Source organism: Hipposideros armiger, unplaced genomic scaffold (assembly GCF_001890085.2).
Source record: "Hipposideros armiger isolate ML-2016 unplaced genomic scaffold, ASM189008v1 scaffold_13, whole genome shotgun sequence".
NCBI classification, from domain to species: Eukaryota; Metazoa; Chordata; class Mammalia; order Chiroptera; family Hipposideridae; genus Hipposideros; species Hipposideros armiger.
Window position 1 is genome coordinate 4,938,677 of NW_017731363.1, and position 17,710 is coordinate 4,956,386.

Sequence of the window (17,710 nt, forward strand, 5' to 3'; positions counted from 1 at the left end):
CCAGTAATGAAAAGTACTGGCTCAGGGGCTTAATGGATAAGAAAGGAGAGTTAATTTAAACCCTAGAGTCTGAGCCAAGCATGGTTTTTACATTTTTAAAGGATTGTTAAAAAAAAAAAAGGAACTTGCGACAGAGACTATATGTGACCCACAAAGCCTAAAATATTTACTATCTTAGGTAATATTTTATTTACTGGTCCTTTACATTAAAAGTGTGCTGATCCCTGATTTAAACTTATTTATGACTAGCAAAGTTATTCAAAGGAACCAGCTTTTTTGGGGGGGGAGGGGGCAGAAGAGAGGGAGAGAGAAGGGGAGGGGAGAGGAGAGGAGAGACTGAAACAGCAGCAGAGTTTGTGGTTGGGGAGAAGGCGATGTCAACACCAGAAAATAAATTCGTTTATACGGACACTCCAGAGGGAACTGTATGGGGCCAGGGGCAGTGAATGAACCCATCTGCCCTTGAACACAGAAAGATACCTGGATAGCAGGGGCATTCACTCCAGAAGGATGCTAAAGAGGACACTGGGGCCAAAAGAGGCCAGGCTACCTGGACGGCAGTGGCTATACCCCTCAGGCAGCTGAAAGATCCAGGTCCTGCAATTCTCTTCTTCCCAGGACTCAGCTTTCCCCTCGCCACTAGGCCCTTCCAATCACCCGTAATTCTCCCAGCTCCCTGGAACCACAGCCCCCCTGGGGCTATCACTTTAACTCTCCTTTTACAACCAAATTCCTCAAAGGGCGATTCTTTCCCTGATTCTTTCCCTCCCATTCTCGCTTGGCCCCCCACTAATAAGGCTTGCCACTCCACCAATGCACCAAACTGCTCTAGTCAAGATCACTAATGAAATCCCTGTTGCTAAATCCAATGGTTATGTGTCCTCCTCCTCCTAGACCTACCAGCAGCACTTGAGAGGCAATTACGCCTTCCCCTCAGAACCATTTTCTCACTCGGATTCCAGAGTACTACACTCTCCTGGATTTCCTCCCACCTGTAAAAATTCCTTCTGTCTCCTTTGCTGGCTTCTCCTCATCTCTGCCCCTCACCACTCTGACCCGTAAATAGTGAACCCCACCTTCCTCGAAATAGTGCCTTCAGTCTTGGGACTTCTCATTGTCCATGCTCTCACCCCATCTACACTCTCATTCAGTCTCATGGCTTTAAACACTCTCCAGAAACCACCAACCCCCCAAATTTATGTCTCCGGCCCTCACCTATCCCCTGTACTGCAGTCTTACAAATCCAACAGCCTACTAGATGCTTCAAATATGACTAAGAGCAAACTCCCAACCTCCCTCAAATAAATAAATTTTAAAACTAAGAACAGAAATAAACCAAAAACCAGAGTGAAATGACAGAAAAAGTTAACTGACCTCAGGAAAAAAAAAAAGGAAGAAAAGACTAGATTGTCTCAGAAGTGAAGAATAAATTACAAGGTGCCCATGGGAAAATAAACTCAAATGAAAATTTAATGAGGGAAATGAAGAAAGTCAGGAAAACCATCAAGAAAAATGAAAATGACTGGGGGAGGGGAGAAAGACAAGAGATTAAGTAGTGGAAGCAGGAGACAGGTAAAGAAGGAATAACATTCATGCTATTATAGTGCCTGAGGAAAAAAACCAACAATAAAACCAAACTAATATTTGAAACTATAATTCAAGAAAACTTTCCAGAAATGAAGGTAAGACCTGACTTGACCTACACACTGAAGGGCTCACCAGATACTTGGGAAAATTAACCTAAAACAATCAACTCTGAAACACAGCCTAGTAAAAACTATTTGATTTTAAAGATAAAGGTAAAATTCTCCAGATCTCTAATCTAGGTAAAAAGAATAACTTACAAATCCAAAAGAATTACACTAGCATCAGATATTTCAAAATCAACATACAAAGCAATACAACAATAGATCAGCATTTAAAATTTAAAAAATCAAATCAAATCAATGAAAGTTAAGTGTGAACCAAAGATTTTATATCAGCCAAGTTGCCCCTCAAAAATCAAGGCTACAGAAAAAGTTTTCAACATATGAGAACAGAGGGAATTTCTGCACTTAATAGCCTTTCCTGAGGAATCTACTAGAGGATGAGCTTCATCCAACCAAATCATAATTAAGAAAAAGTCAGCAAAGTTGACAGTGAGCATTTTAAAATATGCAAATGTAGATATAAGACATTTTTTAAAAGATAAAGGTGGAAGACTAATGTAAAGCTGCTGAATACTGTAGAAGAGTGGAAACGATGCAAGTAAAATATGGAAGAGACAGGAAAAAATAATAATAAAAGCTCAACTTCGTGTAGGCAATTGCTGGCTTTAAAGCACACTGAGCAGGGAAACCTGATAGATCAGATATTATGAGGTTAACCAAATCCGTTCACAGTGCTGGGACAACCAGCTAATCTCAAGCAAAAGAATCAAGTAAAACCCTACCTCACACTATATACAAAAATTAACTCAAAATGGATCAAAGACCTAAATGTAAGAGCTAAAAACTATGAAACTTAGAGGAATACAGAAAGATAAATCATTTTTGTGACCTTGGATCAGGCAGTGGTTTCTTAGATATGACATCAAAAACAATATAAAAATAGATAAATTGGGTACCATCACAAATAAAAATGTTTACCCTGTAAAACATGCTACCATGAAAGTGAAAAGACTACCCACAGAATGGAAGAAAATTTTGTGCAAATCATATCTGATAGGGGAATGTATCTAGAACATATAAAAAACCTCTTACAATTCAATAATAAAAGACAAATAACCCAATTAAAAATGGGCAAAGCAGCTGAATAGACATTTCTCCAAAGAAGATATACAAATGCCCAATAAGCACATGAAAAGATGTTCAACATCACCAATCATTAGGGAAATAAAAATAAAAATCATAATGAGATATCACTTCACATCAACCAGGATGGCTCTATTCAAAGATAATAAGTACTGAAAAGATGTAGAGCAGCGGTTCTCAACCTTCCTCCTTTTTTTTTTAGCTGAGCCATCCTGCCACCTGTTGGCAGCTCAGCGGCTGCTCAGCTCGGGCCAGGACTCAAACTGCTATTGCTCAGAGCTCGCACTCTTGAGCGAGCTCTTAACCAACTGAGCCACTCGGCCGGCCCTGTCAGTTGATTTTTTTGGTGGGGGGAGGGTAACAGCTTTACTGAGATATAATCTACATACCACACAATTCACTCATTTAAAAGTGTACAGTTCAGTGTTTTTTAGTATATTCACAGTTAGGCAGCCATCATCACAGTCTAATTTTAGAACACATTTATCACCCCAAAAAAATACCCCCGTGTCTCCCCATCCCCCAGGCAACCACTAATCTATTGTACTTTCTGTTTCTATGGATTTGCCTATTCTGGACCTTTCGTATAAATGGAATCATACAATATATGGTCTTTTGTGACCGGCTTCTTTCCCTTAGCATAATGCTTTCAAGGTTCATCCCCTTTTAACCACGTGTCAGTGCTTCATTCCTTTTTATGGTCAAATAATATTCCATTGTGTGGGTATACCATTTTCTCACTCGGATTCCAGAGTACTACACTTTCCTGGTTTTCCTCCCACCTGTAAAAATTCCTTCTGTCTCCTTTGCTGGCTTCTCCTCATCTCTGCCCCTCACCACTCTGACCCGTAAATAGTGAACCCCATCTTCCTCGAAATAGTGCCTTCAGTCTTGGGACTTCTCATTGTCCATGCTCTCACCCCCATCTACACTCTCATTCAGTCTCATGGCTTTAAACACTCTCCAGAAACCACCAACCCCCCAAATTTATGTCTCCGGCCCTCACTTATCCCCTGTACTGCAGTCTTACAAATCCAACAGCCTACTAGATGCTTCAAATATGACTAAGAGCAAACTCCCAACCTCCCTCAAAATCAACTGACAGAGAGATTCCATACTAACTGTGAACTCAGCATTTAAAAATACAAAGAATTCCCCAGGAAAGCCTTTGCAACTAAGCCACGCTCCCAGCACAGACCCAGACCAAGTCAGAGCCCACAGAGTAAGACAGCAATTGCAGATCAAAGGAAACCAGAGCATGGATTCTTCTCTTGGCCCACAGTGGCTAGGTGCTATCGCCAGTTCTGCAGTAAGCTGCAACTAGAAGTGGATGCAGAACCCCACTGTTGCCTATCATTATCCTAACTTTGATTTCATGGAACAACGTATTTCTCATGCACAAAGTTTAAAAAAACAAAGAGAAGAGTAAGGACATTTAAAAAGGTTAACAAAAATACAAACCTTCCTAAATACTCCAATTGTTTTAAATAAAAGAGCAAACAACACACCTCATAGCAAAAGAAAGGGCAAATATAACAAAATATAATATGGTAGAGTTACCAGTCCTAGCAAGAAATGTGAATGGGCTTAACTCACCTACTGAAATAAAGATTCAATTTGGATCACAAAATAAAACTCAAGGAGTTATACAAAACATAGTTAAAACACAGCAAATCTGGGAGGCTAAAATGAAAATATGACCAAAGTATACCAAGCAAATGGGAACAAAAAAGAGAGTAAGTAGGGGTGGCAATCCTGAGATAAGGCAAGGCAGAATTCAAGCCTCAAAGCATTCATACAAAGAAAGACACTTTTTAATGCTAAAAGCCACAATCCATGATGGAGATAAAACAAATAAAAATATATTCACATGAATATAACATAGCAACCACCTTTATGAATAAAAAACTACAAGAGATGCAAGGAGACATAGGTAGAAACACACTAATAATAGGAGACTTTAATATAGCACTCTCAGTGGTATATTACACTAGGTGAACCAAAATAAGAAGTTAGAAGGTTTAAACAGCATAATCGGCAGGGTAAATCTTAAGGGTATTTCTCAAACTTTACACTCTGATACTAGAAAAAAAAACATTCTTCTCAAGTACATACACTATAGTCACCAAAAATAATAATATATTATGTCACAAAGAAAACATCAGTAATTTCCATAAAATACAAACATTATAAACAATACTCTCTGATCGTAATGCAATAAAACCAGAATTTACTAACAAAAAGAAAAAACAGAAAGGCCCATCCACCTAGAAATTTTAAAACCTATTGAACTACTCCTGGTATTCTATAACTAAAATTATAGATTTTTAAAGAAATAATGACAATGAAAACACTACATATTAGATAGATTTCATGGGGTGCATTTAAAGCAGTGATCAAAGGGAAATCCATTGCACTAAATAAATTTACCAATAAAAATTAAAGAATAAAAATAAATAAATTCATTTCCATGGTAAAAAAAAAACACACCTGAAAAATGACAAGGTAAACCAAAAGAAAGCACAAGGAAGGAAATAATAAAGATAAAAGTAAAGGAAGAGAATGAGAAAGAAAATAAAAAACGAGATCTAAGTAATTATTCAAAATTCTGTCATTTTTGAAAAAATTAAAATATTGATAAACTATTATATAACTTGGTTAAGAAAAAACAGAAAGCACAAATATACAAAATAAGAAACGACAAAGGGGAAATAACCATTGAAATAGAAGGAAAAAATTTTAATCACAAGAGATTACTTTGTGACCCTCAATTTAATAATAAATTTGAAAATCCAGATGAAAGGGATAATTTGCTAGAAAAATACAGATTATTAACACTGACCCCATTTGAGTTAGAAGAAAGCTTAAATAAACCAATTTCCATAGAACAGAGAAAATCATTAAGGAAATAACAATTTATCCCATGAAAAAGCAACAGGCCCAGATGGTTTCATAGGGTAATTCTAAGAAACCTTCATGCACCAGATAGCCTCAATGCTCTATAAATTATTCCAGAGCCAGTATATCACACACACAAAATATCAAGCCTATAGGAAACTTTCAGAGAAGATGAACTAGCCAAAGAGACTAGACGCTATATCCTCTGAGTTAGGAGGAAACCCTGGAGCATAGAGTCTCAGAAACTAAAGGATGTTTCAAGAAAGGAGACTTTCATGGCAAAAAGCTGCACAGAGATCTAACAAAAGGAAGGAAAATGCAACCACTTGGCTTCAGTGGAAGGGAAGGAGACTGAGAAAGCCAATTATTAACTCTTTCAAAAACAGTCTAGCTGGAAGGAAACTGGGTTGCAGCTGGATGATAGGGATCTAGGGAGGAGGCTTCACAATGGCAGCAACTTGAGTAGGTTTATTGATTAGGAGGGACTATATGCCCGGCACTGAGGATATATTGTAGAATTAATGACAGTCAGAGATGCATCCAGGTCCAATGAATTCAATGTTTCCTTAATATCAACTCCAAATAATATAGTCAGGTTCTCCCAATATTCCACATTTACATATTACCTTCTTCAATGGTCCAAAGTGAATTTTTATCTGCAGTCACATTTTATGTTACTTTGGCAAACATTACTGCTGGTGACTGTAGGGGTGAGGCATACAAAGTTGGAAGACTATTGGGTTGTCGGAAAAGTCATGACGTATTTTTTGTTTTTCGTTGCAAAAATGCGTCATGACTTTTCCGACAAGCCAACAGTTTATTTCCTGGAGATGCTACGTCTTCAGTGGATACGAAGGATCACAGGAGTGCCAGAGCTTTCTGGTTCACTGAGTGTGCTGCAAGTACTATCTCATTTAATCCTCATAAGCCTTTGAGGAAGCTGGAATTACCTCCATCTCATAGATGAAGAAACCAAGCCTCAAAGAGGTTAACCACTCTGCTCCAGTGAAGGACCTGAAACTAGAATCCAGGTTCTCAGACTCCAATACTAACACATCCTGTCCACCTTGCAACTCCCACCTTCAGAAAGATGACCCTGAAGAGATGGCCTGGTCATTTGCACAGATGCTCAGTCAGCAGAATTGGGCTTTAGCACACTCAAGAATAGTTGACATCCTGCATCACATCTAAAATTGCTGTCTAAATTTGGAAAGCAGCTTTTATGCCCTCTAGCTGCCTGGACATTCCGTAGTCTCGAGGACACAAAGGCTATGTTTTCTTTACCTTGATCCCAAGGACTGTGTTTTATTTAGCTTTGTATCTGTCCCCCTCAACTTTATAAACAGTGCCTTTAAATATTTTCTCCTTCAACATCTGTGTAGATTCATTCATTCACTTAATTTCATAACTCTGATGTTTTTAATATAATCTAGGGCAGCAATATAAAACTTCAAATTTAAGGAGTGAAAGAGTGTGGGGACTAAGGGTATCACAGAATAGATTTGAATTCAGAATTACTTTAAAAAATCAAGATACACGTACTTTTGTGCTCTGAAATTCTTACAAGATGACTAGCAACAAGACAAAGTATGCTTAAATGTACTTTTCCATAAATGTCTCATTTGACCCTTAAAACCACACTGTAAGAAAAGTAAGGCAAAATGCTTTATAATCTCGAATTCAGAGTTGAGGAAGTAGTCCCTTAAAAAAAGGTTAAGTAACTTGTGCAAGGGATTCAGGTGCACTGGAATTCAGGCAAGTCCTGACTTCAAATCTCCTGCTCAATCTATGATGCCTTTGCCTCACCTAGATAACCTTTCTTTACTAACCTGGGTAAAAGTGGAATAAAAGATGAGGAACTAAAACGCTATCAACAAATAAGAAAAAAAAGGGGGGGGGAGCTAGCTAGAGAAAAATACCTGTACATGACGAGAGAAGAACATAAAATGGCCCCAAATTGTTCCTATAGAAATGCTTTAAATGTTGCCTTTTGTTAGGGTGTGGAAAAGAATGTTCACAGATTGTTGGTGGGAGTGCAAAACAGCACATCCTTTCCAGAGAGAAATAGAGCAATTCACATTAAAAAAATTGTATCATCTAGGAATGTACACTAAGAAAGTAATCATGGATATGCAGATTTTACATTTCTCCAACAATGTGTTTAAGTAGTGAAAAACTGGGAACAACCAACTAAATAAATTACTACAGCCATATAATGGCATGCTATGTAGTCAGAAGAAAAATGGTTACCAAAGAGAATCCACTTTAGAAAAATTCATGCATTCATCTCTGCATAGAAAAAGACTGGAGTTGTATACCCAGTGCAACCATATTCACAATGGTTACTTGGAATGGTGAAACTGGATTTTCTATTATGGTTTTGTGTTTTAGAAATTTTGTCTGTTACTAAATGCTCCTAATAAGACGTTTTAAAGACCCCTGGGGGGTGTGAAACAGCGGGACTTTCGAAAGAAAATTTTAGTAGCCATTTTAAAAAAATACCATTAAAAAGTAAGGAATTACTATAACATTACCGTTAAAATAGGATTGAATTAAAATGTTGTACACCCGCAAGTGTTACCTCACTAAAAAAAAAAAATACCGTTGAAAAATAAGCACTCCTGAATCCACACGAAAATCTTGTTTCAAAATTTTTAATTTGTTATCAGTTCGCTTTCAGAAAACTGCTACGAAAGGTTGTCTAACCAGAAGTCGGAGAGACCTTCCTGATTTCTACCTGTAGTTTTTACTTTGTTCCAGAAAAGCATCTCCTAAAAGGGGCAGCTCTAAAAGCACCTAGGCAGGAAAATAAATATCTGGAAGGCTAAGTTTCTCTCCCGTTTCTTTTCCTCACGACCGACCGACCGACCGACCGGACAATCCGGACAGTGACTGGCCCAGTTTCTTAATACACCCTAGAGAAGCACATGAGATGCGCCAGTTTTCGGTATACGTTTCTAAAAAAAAAAAAACTTTAACTTTCCAATGCAGGATAAAGAGCAGCCTTCACTACTCATTCTGGACGTTAGCAGACGAAGATGCCGCGGTGCGGCAGGAGCGCCTCAGGAGAAGGACAAAGCATGGGGATCCTTGGCTAGAACCCGCAGGCAACGCGTCCGGGGCCGCCTCAGAGACAAGGGCACCGCACCGTCCCTGGACACCACTCCGCCCGTCCCCATGGCAATTCCCAACCGCCGGGGCCGCAGCCGGCCCGACGACGGGGAAGGATAGGGGCCGCGCGCGGCAGCAGGTGCCCGGGTCGCCGCGCCTAAAAGAACGCACCGGCCCAGCGGCCTGAGGCAGCGGCAGGGAACGGTTGCCCGGGAGTCCGAGCCGGGCCGCCGCATCCTCCCCGCCGCCCTAACCGCCCCAAGACGTGCCCCTCGCGGGCAACGGACACGCCCTCCTCACGGACCGGAGCCTCCTCGCGCCGTCCGCCCTCCCAGGCCCACTCACCCGGCCGCCACTACCACCGCCGCCACTGGCCCCTCAGGCCTCGCCCCTCTAACGGCCGCCACCTTCCGCGGCACGTAACCGCAACTACCTCAGACGGGCTGCGGGACCCGGAACCACTTCCTTCCGGAACCGCCTCGCCCCGCCCTGGTCCCGCCCACTGTCCGCGGCTTCGCGCTGGGCAGGCTCTCTAGACCCTAGCTCTCAACTCTTTCTCTGCCAAGCGGCCCGGCCCGCGCAGATCCGGCCCAAGCGCATGCGCCCTCTGCCGGCCGTTCCCACCACTGCCGCTTTGTCCAGAGCGCGTGCGCCGTCTTCCGCTCTATCGGCGAAGCAAGGACTGCATTGGGTGTTCCAAGTCCATGGATCCTGGCGGTTGAGGGTCAGGGAATAGGGCTAACCCCTCAGTCAGGGCCAGGAGCTTGGTTCCGTGGGCCATCCAGCCTTGTGCAGATGGGCACACAGGAGGCAAAAGTGGCCTTCCAGCCCCTGGCTTGGCCCTTAAAGCCCTCCAGAGCTCCAGAGCCAGCCCACCTGAACGTGCACCGCTGTGGCCTCTCTTCCCTGCCTACTCAAGCTCTTAACCTTCCCCATGGCGTCAAATTAAGCTTCTACCCAGAAAACAAAACCGCTCCTCTGGACCTCCTAAATAGATTAACGGTACCAACATCTCTCTATCATCCAATTCAAACTATCCACTCATTTTTGTCTGCTCTCTTAAGCCAACTCTTGACCAACTGAGCCTCTCGGCCGGCCCTCTGTCTGCTCTCTCGATGTCTCTCCTCCTGCACTCCATCCACCAGCCCCCAAAGTAGTATGTCCTCCCTCCCGGAGCTTTCTCACTTGACAATTTGACATTCCTTTTATCCCTTGCAAGATTTCTCTTGCAGGGTCCACCCGATCTGGTAATACCACTTTTTATCGTCCCTGTCACTGTCATCTACTGAATGCAGTTTTCTTCTTCTGAATTACTGTCATTATCCTGACAAATGCAACACCCATGACTGAGCAGTGTTTCCTTAGCTTCCTCAACCCAGATGACTTACTTCTACTCTCCTTTCTCTACCCGTTCCCAGGCACATATTCTAGAAAATCTAGACATGCATCACTTTATACTGTTCCATCTCTAAAATCTTAAGTTTACAGATCCCATTTATTTGGACTTAACAATCCTCATCCTTGCAGTCCTATCTCTCAGTCCCAATATCCTTATTCTTCAAAGACCCCAGAGCTCTCATGTCCACTGAACCTTCTATGTAACATCAGCCACTCTTATAAGTAGAGCCCCTTGAATTGCCTTTTGACAATCCTAATATTAAACAACCATCTTAAAACACTCCAGTTATCTGCATTCTCCATTCCTACATCTGTGTTTCCAGGCACTGCTTGGGAGGAAAAAGCCACACAACTATAACAGAATGATGCCAAGACAAATTTATTGGAGCCTCTTAGGAATCCTGTCATGTGACCTCATTTTCAGTAATTGCTGTTACTAACCCTGCACTCTCTTTAAGCCCCATACCCATGATCCTTTTCCTCTCTTCGTACATGATTTTACTTCCTGTTTTGCAGAGAAAATTCCTCAGCATTATATTACCTGGTTCATACTTACCTCTCTAGCCTCTCTCCTCCTTGTACTCAATGCTCTGGCCATATTGAAATATTTGCACTTTAAAGGGAATATTGCTTTTTCCACTCAGTTGCACATACTGTCCTTTCTGTCCGGTGAAAAGGTGTTGAGACCTCTTTATCTGCATACACATAGCTTTAGTGCTAGATTTTCTTCCGTTCTACCTTCAAGAATTGTTTCTGCTCCATTTGTTCTGGTCTGTCTCTCTTTTAGGAAAAGCAATTGTCTGTGGTAGTTCTGTTTTTATCATTTTCATCTCTTTTTCCCTTTTTTTGGCATTCTGGTAGATCTCAAATTTGCTTTCAATATTAATGATAAAATTTCCTAAAGCATTATTTGTGCCTCTGTTTTTCCTTAAATTCTGTTATTGAGATTTTCATCTCCTTGTATCGGTTCCTCCTCCGTTTCCCCCACTTTCAATTCAACCTATTGACTTTCTAGCTCATCCTTTCATTTCCTTATGAAATTTTGTTCTGGTTTTATAGAAGGACCTTCTTGCAAAAGGATGCTAAATTGATCATAAAATCTTTATTTTGGATTTTGTAGTCAATCATTTTCATAAGTATGCTCTTTCTCTTCCATGATTAGTTTTTGTGTACTTCATTTTATATGTGTGTGTGTGTGTAAATATACATACATACACTTTTGACTCATCCTTGAAAAGGGCGATCTTTGTCCAGACTTATTATTGGTTAATGGACAGCACAAGTAGATGGCCCTCACCGTACATGCTGTCTTCTTGTGTGGACAGAAAAGTTAAGTAGTTTGCACAAGGTCGTGTGGGAGAAGAACAAACTATCCTCTACCCTTCTAAGTTCTTTCAGCTGGTTGAATAATCAAATCAAATTGACATGAGGAAAAAAAAATTGACCTGAGACAGATAAATAAGGGTAAAAAACCAACTTGAATTACATATATCCATATGGGAACCCCACATATCTAAAAGTCAGACAGAAAGATAAAATGAGGTATGTGAGGCATTCTGAGATAAGGATGAGGTAAGATGCCTTAAGGTTTCAGAGGAGAGGAAGGTCATTCTCAGGATGATAAGAAGAGCAGATATTGGGCAATTAGAAGTTTGCTCTGCCCTATGGATAGGTAAAAAAAACTTATTTCTGGTGATAACTCTTATTATGGACAAGGCCCCACATTTAAATTCTTTAAGGGAGAGGTAAAAGTTTCTCATGAGCCTGCAGGGTCTCGACTGCCCTCAGCTCAAAATAACACATCAAAATAACAGGCCAAAGTGACACATCTTGGGGAGGCCTTTTCTGAACCCCTTTAGTTACACAGCTCTTGGTGTGTATATGAATAGCACACACGCACACATACTCAGAATAAGCCTGAGAGAAATGGAATGTTATCTGCCTTTCCATTTATTTTATTATTTTGTTGCAAAGCTAAATCTGCTATAGAATGCCGAGTACGCTTAATACAGGATTCTCTATTAGTAAGAATATTGTGCTATTTTAACAGCAATCCCAAAATCTCAGTGGCTTATAACAACAAATGTTTATTTCTCACGTATGTTACAAGTCCATCGTGGGTCACCTTTGGTTCTTCTGTCTGGGACCTAGGCTGAGGGAATAGACCTTATCTGAGACATTACTGGTGTCATATCAGAAGAAAAGGAGCAAGAGTGGGGCCGTGTGCTAGATCTTAAAGTTTCTGCTCTAAAGCTGAATCAGAAACTCTGGGAGTGGGGCTCACCATAGTTTCAACAAGCCCTCCAGTGGGTTCTGAAGCATGCTCAAGTTTGAGAATCACTTCTCTAATGGCTTGTATTCCCTGTATACCAGAAGATGGACATAGAGGCTTGATGAAATTCAGTGATTTTAAAACTGCTAATTCTTAAACCAGAAAAAAAAGTCAAATTAAAAAAACACAAAGAGGGACTCATGCTTTGATACAGACTTAGACCAAGTGCCCACTGTCACTGTCATGATTTGGAGGGACACTGCTTCTGGGGAAATCTGCCAGCGGCTCTGACATGTATCTCCAGCCACCCTGCTGTATTGCTTTGTTTTTAAAATGCTGACTGATGTGAGAATGAGATAATTAGGGAGAAGTAGGACAAATAGCTTTCTCATCCCTTGACAACGCTGTTGGCCCAGATTTTTTTCATAGGTTTTGTATAAATGGTTTGCATCGTGTTGGTTGTGTCTTCAGCATTAGTCCTAATAACCTTGGACTGACTGAACCAGGTGAGTTTTCTCTTTCCTTCACTATCTGACTTTGGTTGTTTTCCTTAAAATACTGATAATGAAATGCAATGTAGAATGCTTAGCTGGCTCTGTTTTCTTCTTTTTCTTCTGTGAGATAGGCATTTTTGGTGGATGCTGTCCTTGCTTTACCTTTACTTTTTTAAGGGCTTTGTCAACAGCGGAGGGCAGACAGAAATGATTTATATTGTTTGGAAGAAAATGTTTTTAGACAGGATTATGCTGCAGATTCCTTTTTGCGTATTCTAGTCACTGCCGTTATGTCTGTTTTCCTACTGAGATGGAGGACAAATTTCTAAACAAGATTTGGTAGTTGCTACCAGCCCACTGGTCCCATAAATTATTTCTGATGAACTCTTTTGTAATGTAATATGTGAAGTGGCTTGGCCCTGGTTCTGCAAGTCACATAATAATTGTGGTTTTAAAACAATGTGTCACAACTCAGCGATTATTTTGAAAAAAGAAATTTTGGATGTGGACTACCTACATTGATGCAGAGCAAAACAGAATGATGAGATTAAGTTTAAAACTTAATTTTACTGCAAAATAATTTTTTAAGTTTATTACTTCCCTTATTAAAATCTTTAGTGCTCCCCACAAAGCTCTTCCCCAAAATCCTTGATAAATTGAGTTCATATAGCCCTTCCTAACAAAGCAGTCTGGTTTTGGGTCCTGACACAACCCAGACACCATTTCAAAAGTCATTAAGTTCTCAAAAAATTTCATTTGCCTCTACATTTGCTTTAATTCCATATTTATTAAGTATCCCCACAGTTTCTTCTTAAGTTTCACACCAGTTCTCACTCTCCCTTAGGCTGGTAGGGAAAGAGAGCATAATGGACTCTGTGGTAGATTTTATAATAATATAATCCAAGTATTTACTGACCCATTCTCCCCAGGCCAGTGAACAGTGAAAATGACATATGTGACTCGCATTATATTGCCATTGGACACCTCTAATGTAAGTCATTCATGGCATGGATAGATAACTATCCGCCAAATTACTTGTGCTCTCCCTTGCATAATATAGCAATATCTTTGGTAAGAAGTAAACCAGCCAGGGCCTACAAATCCCAGTATCCCTTGCATCTAAGTGGGGCCATGTGACTGATTCTTGCCAATGAAATGTGAGTGGACATGGTATGAGTCCCTTAGAGGCCAAGGTGGTTGGGAAGCAGTGTGTCTTTTCCATACTCTTTCCCTATTCTGTCAGCTTGATGCAGAAAAACATAAAATTGGAAGATGCGGGAGCTATGAGATGGAGGAAGCCTGGTTCCTGAATTACCACTCAGAAGAGAATTGTAATAAAGCACATCTGTTTTGAACTTCACATGAGGGAGAAAAAACTTCTATTGTATGCGAGACGTTCTGCATCTTGGGGACGGAGGTGTTGTTATAGAAACTAGCATTACCTTAACTAATACATGTGATCATCTCCTTCCCTTTGGCCAGTGATTAGCATACGGGTCAGTGTAAGATCTAGTACTGGCCAATGAGAAGCAGAAATCTGCTGGGAGCTTCCTCTCTGGTGGAAGGAGGGAGCCGTACAAGGAGCAGCCTGCCACTAACTTCTTCACACCTTTGTCCACAATGGAATGAGGATGGGACGCTAGTGCCATGGCAACCTTCTTAAGAGCCAACAGACGCAAAGAAGTGCTGATGTCAGTGAATCCTGATGTCATTGAGCTGCCTTTGGATCTTGTTATGTATTGTGTGATTGATAAATGCCCTGAATGTTGAAGCCACTTTCTGCTGTGTATAGTGGAACCATCCAAACTGGTATATGTATTCTCAATTCTAAAAAAACCATTTATTCAACAATGATTTATTGTGGGGCTACTCTGTGACAGGTGCTGTTCTAGGTGCTGGGGATTCAGCAGCAAACACAAAAGCCAGGATCCCTGAGACTGTCATCTCATGACAGAATGTGGGTCTGGCAGAAAGATAATGCAGATCAGAGGCCATGAGTTTTAATTCATAGATTTCTTCAGTAACAGCTGCATTTATTCACTCATGACTATATACTGAAAACCTGTTAGGTGGAAGGAATATGGCAGCCCTGCTCTCAGAAGGCTTACAATGAGGGAGATAGACATTAATCAAAGTAGCACACAAAGAAATGTTTCATCACAAACTGTAATAATATGAAAATGTGTAACAGCAGACCTGACCTCATCACCCATCACAATTGCAAACAATAACTTTGTAAATTGTCTATTGTCTCTCTTCCCTACTAGACTATGGGTTTTAGGAGGGTGGGGATATCTCGCCTATTCTCTGCTCCATCCCATCCTTAGCAAAATGCTTGACATGGAGTAGGGTGTAGGGATTTACACAGTTGCTTAATAAATGAGCATTTATGACATGGGTTTCCTCCTAAATGATACACACAAAAAACATCATACCATCTGTGCTTCTAGACGGAAGGGGCAGGTATTCTGCTGGACTGAGCAACAGATACATCAAGTGCTCTCAGAAAAAGATTCCCAGGGATTTGCAGTCATCAGTGACTTCTGGTGAAGGAAGCTGGTTGAGATCAATGGGGAAACTTGCAAATATAGGAGCTGTGTAGGCTGGCAAGAGCCTCTAGGGGTTGGGTGTGTGTGTGATCTCCCCAGGCAGGGACTTGGAGGTGTGGTAGGCCAGGGCAAGCAAGTCGCAAGTCTCCAAAGCAAACCTAGGGCTTGGAGCGCAGCTGTGCACTTCCTGGCTGTACGCGATCTTGGACAAGTGACTTCACCTGTCTTGGCCTTCATGGTAAAGTGAGCATGGCAACAACAGTGTTTATCTCAGAAAGTGGTTCTTTAGGTTAAGAGAGAGAAAGCATGGAAAGCCCTTAGCATGATGCTTAGTTGGCTCAGGTCAGGTTCTCCAGGAACAGACTCAGGGCAATTAGCATGTAGGGAGTGCGTGGGAAGTGCTCAGTGCGGTCTCAACAAAGCTGTCTGGTGAACCCACAGGGAGCTCTGGAGCTCAGAAGGGCTGGCCCATCCGGAGACAAGGGTCTTTGTACATGGAATTATCCAGCTATTGGATACAGGCTGACCATGTGAGGGGGTTTAACCTTGGTGAGGCAGCCTCCTTCAGGAAAGGGTAGTTCTCAGGGAGGAACTCCACCAACAAGACTCAGCAACTGTACCTCCGGCATCTGGTAGGAGACAGCTGGAAAGACAAATACCTCAGCCCCAAAGCGGGGAGGCCCGTCAGGTAGTAAGCCCTGACATTCACTATGCCAGCATTTCACACGAACCTTCAATGCCATCAGAGCAGCTGTTTAAAATTTCCCAAAGCCTGCTGAGGAATTAAACCTTCCTCATTGCCAAAGTATAACTTTCCAGAGGTTAAAAGCATACTTGTGATATAAAACATAGTGAGCATATAGCAAAACTGTGTTTAACTCATTGAGGAGCAGGATGACAAAGCTGGATCAGAGGAGGACTGGGAACTGACTGGTATACACACGCTGATGTAGGTCTGCACACATTTAGTGGGGAAAAGAATGCTGGAATACGATTGCAAAGTTACATACAAAGTTACACACGAAGTTATTTAATGTCCTACAGGGCCAAACAGACACAACCTTTGGAGTCAGCTTTTCTACAGGACAAGTCATGTGCAACTTTCTGCCTACAAGTGAGTGACTCCAGAGGCTGGTTCCTAGTCCATAGCACATGGTCAGTCATAGGAAGTCACATCCCCCCTAGACTCAGCGGCCCTTGGAGCTGGCTCACTGAGACCCACTCTAGCGGGGCTTTGAAAGGGTGCATGGTTCTCTTTTGCCCTTATTTCCAAGTTTTGGTTAATTTCCTACTATTGGTGAATGCTGAATACCTTGTACCAGTGATGGGGACTGGCACCACACAGTGGTGGCCCCTGAAAACCCTTTGAAAGGCCAAGTCCCCTGAACAAATGGGACTTAGTTTCCTCTTAGGGGTACTAGTAAGACTCAGTTTGTTCTAAAATAGCCTTTCAGTTGCACCCTGGGGACTGCATTCAATCCAACAAGCTCTCCGGAAGCATGTCTACTGTGGCTGACCTAGCCCCTTCCTGGCTATCAATTCTTTGTTGAAAACTTTCTGGTGTTTCAAAGATGAGCCCACACACTACTAGGAAAATGTGATTAAAAGATAAGTACAGCCAACAGAGAGCTGTTGGCTGTAAATCCAAAAAACAAGTGACTTTACACAAAGGCTCAACTCCTTGGGACTCTTCCTTGCATTCTGCATTTCCTGAGAAAAGGTGAGATGGGGAAAGCCAGTCTTCATCCTAGACTTTACACAAAGGCTCAACTCCTTGGGACTCTTCCTTGCATTCTGCATTTCCTGAGAAAAGGTGAGATGGGGAAAGCCAGTCTTCATCCTTTCTCGGAAGTGCATTAGGCCGGCCACTTTTGATGTTTCCCCTAACGTCAACCAGCCTGCCCGGAGCCGTCTGCGCCTCAGTATCTGACATGGCCAAACACACTGCAATTGTGACAAATTCTGAAGCTCTGACTGAGAAACAGAAACTGCTTTATATCTTAAAGAATTTAAATTCCCCTTTGGATGTCCCCCTGTAGGACGAAGATCTTACACCCCTTCTAATAGATATATCACAATAATTATATTTTATACACTAAAGGTAATTTTAGTCACACTACTAGTCTCTTAGTAAAGGTCAAAGTACACACCCTGTAAATCTTAAGATCCAGTTTAGACAATAGTTTTTAGAATAAA

At 41.4% G+C, this 17,710-nt stretch overlaps 1 protein-coding gene and 1 long non-coding RNA gene across 8 annotated transcripts in view; one reads left to right on the top strand and one right to left on the bottom strand.

Moving 5' to 3' along the window:
• Positions 1-9,260, bottom strand: part of BCLAF3 (BCLAF1 and THRAP3 family member 3) — a 53,578-nt gene extending 44,318 nt beyond the window's left edge. For all 7 annotated transcript variants that reach the window (XM_019666890.1, XM_019666917.1, XM_019666876.1 and 4 more), the window contains exon 1: positions 9,147-9,260. The gene's annotated coding sequence lies outside the window, so the exon portion shown is untranslated. The remainder of the gene's footprint in view (positions 1-9,146) is intronic.
• Positions 9,261-12,902: 3,642 nt separating this feature from the next.
• Positions 12,903-14,816, top strand: LOC109395300 (uncharacterized). Its single transcript, XR_002126635.1, has 2 exons — positions 12,903-12,977; positions 14,448-14,816. It is a non-coding gene; the product is annotated as an uncharacterized LOC109395300 (long non-coding RNA).
• Positions 14,817-17,710: the final 2,894 nt, after the last annotated feature.